A 4,775-nucleotide genomic window follows, 5' to 3' on the forward strand; every position below is an offset into this window, starting at 1 on the left:
AGAGGGCGGGTTTCTCAAATATGTATTTGATAGGATCCATCTTAGAAATCAACAAAGTGGTGTGATTCAACATATACTGTCTTAGTCGGCGAGCAGCCCAGGCCAAAGCACAGCAAGTTTTCTCGAGCAGTGAGTATCTTGTTTCACAGTCGGTAAACTTTTTGCTAAGGTAGTATATGGCATACTCTTTTCGACCGGACTCGTCATGTTGTCCCAACACGCACCCCATTGAGTTTTCTAAAACGGTTAAATACATGATTAGAGGTCTTCCCTCAACTGGTGGCACCAGAATTGGAGGTTCTTGGAGGTACTTCTTGATTTTGTCGAAAGCTTCTTGACATTCATCATTCCATATCATCTCTTGATTTTTTCTCAGTAACTTGAAGATGGGTTTGCAAGTAGCGGTCAAATGGGAAATAAATCGGGCAATGTAATTCAAACGTCCCAAGAAACCTCTGACTTCTTTATCTGTACGGGGAACTGGCATCTCTTGAATAGCTCTCACCTTGGCTGGGTCGACCTCAATACCTTTACCACTGACAATAAAGCCCAAGAGTTTACCAGATCTTACTCCAAAGGTGCATTTGTTCGGGTTCAATCTCAACTTGTATTTCTTCAGCCTCTCAAACAGTTTGTATAAATGATCGAGATGTTCTTCTTCAGTATGAGACCTGGCTATCATATCGTCCACATATACTTCTATTTCATGATGGATCATGTCATGGAACAAAACCACCATAGCACGCTGGTACGTTGCTCCTGCGTTCTTTAAACCAAACGGCATTACTTTATAACAGAAGGTGCCCCATTGCGTCACAAACGTAGTCTTCTCCATGTCCTCAGGTGCCATTTTGATCTGGTTATAACCCGAGAATCCATCCATGAAGGAGAATACCTTGTGTTGAGCGGTGTTGTCTACCAGAACATCAATGTGTGGCAGTGGGAAATCATCCTTGGGACTCGCTCTATTCAAATCTCTGTAATCCACACACATTCGCACCTTACCATCCTTCTTTGGCACTGGTACCACATTAGCAACCCATTGAGGATAAGAAGTAACCGCCAGAAAACCAGCATCGAATTGTTTCATGACTTCGGCCTTGATTTTCTCGGACATTTCAGGACGCATGCGACGAACCTTTTGCTTAACAGGACGACAATCTTCCTTCGTCGGCAAACGATGCACTACTATATCGGTATCCAGCCCTGGCATGTCTTCGTAAGACCAAGCAAAAATCTCCACATAGTCATGTAGCATTTGAATCAATCTTCTTTTGACACTGATTTCCAAGCCTGCTCCTATTTTGACTTCTCTCTTGTCCACCTCGGTACCCAGATTTACAGTCTCAACTGACTCCTCATGCGGCTGTATAGTCCTTTCTTCTTGTAGTAACATTCTGGCAAGTTCTTCAGGTACTTCACAATCTTCCTCACTTCCATCTTCGGCTCGGTAGATCGGATTTTCAAAGTCATAATGAACAGTAGTAGAACTATTATCAACAGGATCCAGAGTGGATAGGGATCTGCAATTCGTTACGTGCGTGTGTGTAAGAAAACATAGCTCGTTTGAAAGATAATAGGAAAGACAAAGAGCGCAATATTTGAATGCAAAACGTCCATTGATTTATTGAATATAAATATGCTTATGAAAATGACAAAACCCTTAACAAATTAGCTATTGTGCCTCGGGCATAGACACAATGCTTTAAGAAGTTTGATTGTAAAAGAAAATTAAAATTTGCAATTCTAGAATAAACAATAACAATTACTCCTGACTAAAGGAAATCGGGATAATGTCTTCAGTCTTCCAATTGTTGAGTCCGTCACCAATTGTTGGGAAAATCCAGCTATCCAAGTCGCAATCACTATCAGCATCTTCCATAGCATTAATCTGATTTTTGACTATCTTTCCAGAGTTAAACCCCAGGCCAGCTTTATCAGACTTGTACGGTACATTGATCAGTTGACCCCAACCAGCACGATCACCATTTTCAATCGCGGCTTGAGCATCTTTCAGAGAGATCATGACAGGGGGAGCACGAACAACCTTGGGCACAAGGGGAGTTGGCTTAAGGACAGGACTGGGTGGAGAAACCACTTCAAATGACTGAGAAGGAGTCTCAAAGAATTCACCATCCATCTCGACGTGTTTGAAGGCTTGCACACTACTGACAATATACTCTTCTTCTCCACATACAGTGACAACCATGCCTGCTATTGGATACTTCAGCTTTTGATGAAGCGACGAAGCTACCGCACCTGCCCCATGGATCCAAGGGCGCCCCAACAAGCAGGAGTAGGCGGGACGAATGTCCATCACGTGAAAGGTAGTGTTGAAGACTTGAGGTCCTATCTTGATAGGGAGAACCACTTCACCATAGACAACACTCTTCGCACCATCGTAAGCACGCACCACAACATCACTAGGTTTCAGTTCAATGCCTTTGTAGTCAAATTTATCGAGTACAGCTTTCGGGAGCACATTCAAGGAAGAGCCGTTGTCGATCAACACGTGAGCCAGGGTGATCCCCTCACACTCGATGGAGATATGCAGAGCTTTATTGTGATTCTTTCCTGCTGGCGTCAGGTCAGCATCGGAAAAGCCTAGGCCATTGTCAACAGTCAAATTAGCAACATAATGTTCGAATTGATCGACGGATGTTTCTTGAGGCACATGAGCGGTCTTCAAGAATTTCATCAATGCATTGGCATGGGATTCAGAGGATAATAACAAGGACAACATTGAGATTTTAGACGGAGTATGCCCCAATTGTTCCACTACATCAAAATCGCTCTTACGGATGATTTTCAGCATCTCTTCCATTTCCTGTTTGGCAACATCTTCAGAAGTAACTTCGACCGATGTCTCTGACTGAGGAGGATTGACTGGTCTTTTTCCTCGAATTTCGGGAGCGGGAGGTGAGATTTCTGGGGAGTAGATCCTTCCACTTCGAGTAACTTTACTAGTCCCCACAATATCATTAGGATTAGCAGAACTACCAACTTGCTTTATGCCATGGATGTAAACGTCGCCTCCATAGTTCCACGGAATAGCTTTGCTGGAGGAATATGGCACGGGGCCGGGTGCGGTAATAATCAGGGGAGCCACTTTGGGCTCAGCGGTAATCTTCACAGGCACTCTAGTAGCGGTAATCTTCACTGGAGCTTTGGACCTAGCAATCACAGATACCTCTTCAATAGAGTTGTCCACCTTAGGAACCCTTTCAAATAGAATTGTACGATCATCCATCAGCCGTTGAATGCCGTTCTTCAACTTCAAACAATCATTGGGTCGGAGTACACAGAGATCGCAATCTTCAGCACAACCTGGAAATAAACCAGCTTGCAATAAATTCTTCTTAACGATCAGGAGAGGAGATGCTAAATCAGTAACGTCAGTAACGTGAGAATTGTCGTCCACAACATTAACATTCTGGTCATGATTAGGCATAGGTGCTGTGATGACATTGGGGGTCGCCGGAGGATCAAATTCAATTTCTCCAGCGTCGATCATATCCTGAATCTTGTTCTTCAACAACCAGCAATCATTCGTATCATGCCCGGGGCTATCGGAGTGATAGGCACACCTGGCGTTGGGATTATAACGAGGAGAAGTAGTGTTGGGATTTGCAGGAGGGCCTCTGAGGGTAATCAAATTGGCCTTTAACATACTCTGCAGTGCTTGGGTTAAAGTCATATTGATCTTGGTAAACTGTCTTCTCGACCTGTCTTGTCTGTGTTGGAAGTTCTGAGATGGCGGTGCGGCAATTGTAACTGCCCCAATAGTATGGTCACGATTCTTCTTGTTATGCTTCCTCTCACTGTACACAGCATTTGATTCATTCTTTCCCTGATAGGACTTTTTGGTGCTTGCAGAAGTAGCTGCCTGTATCTTTCCACTTCGAATGCCGCTTTCAACCCGTTCACCTGTCAAGATAAGTTCAGTGAAACCTGACGAGGAACTTCCCAGTAGATGGCTGTAGAATGGGCCAGTCAGTGTACCCATGAACATGTCCACTAACTCTCGATCAGTCATAAGGGGTTTGACTCTGCCAGCCAAATCTCTCCACTTTTGAGCATATTCTTTGAAACTTTCTTTAGAGCCCATAGTCATATTTTGTAGCTGTAGCCGAGTAGGCGCTAACTCAGAATTATACTGGTAGTGCTTGTAGAAAGCTGTTGCTAAATCAGTCCATGTGCGGATGTTAGAGCTCTCAAGCTGATAATACCACTCTAACTGTGTGCCAGACAGACTCTCTTGGAAGAAATGGATCCACAGTTTCTTATCAGTAGTGTGCGGCTGAATCTTTCTCACATAAGCCCTTAGATGCATCTGAGGACAAGAGGCACCATCATACTTAGTGAAAATGGGAACCTTGAATTTGCGGGGAATGACCACATCAGAGACCAGACCCAAGTTTTCGAAATCCAGACCGGGCACTTTCTGCCCCTCCATAGCTAGCATACGTTCTTCCAGCAACTTGTACTTATCATCCTTCGGAGAGTACTGTTCATGTTCATAATCTTCATCGTCGTCCTCAGAATTGACGAGATTAGGATTCTCATTTTCCGAATCATTCTCGGTCTCTTCTTCTGAATCCTTCGGAATTCTAATCTTGACTCCTGTAACCTGTCCCTTAAGCCTTCTCCCCGGGTTGATGTAACCCACAGGTTTCTGGTCCTTCTTCTTCTCCATCAAAAGAGCTTTCAGTTCTTCCTGCCCCTTAGATAAGCTCAGCATCATTTCCTGGAATTGAGCATTCTGGGCCTGGAGA

This window comes from Lathyrus oleraceus, chromosome 3, assembly GCF_024323335.1.
Source record: "Lathyrus oleraceus cultivar Zhongwan6 chromosome 3, CAAS_Psat_ZW6_1.0, whole genome shotgun sequence".
Taxonomy (NCBI): domain Eukaryota; kingdom Viridiplantae; phylum Streptophyta; class Magnoliopsida; order Fabales; family Fabaceae; genus Lathyrus; species Lathyrus oleraceus.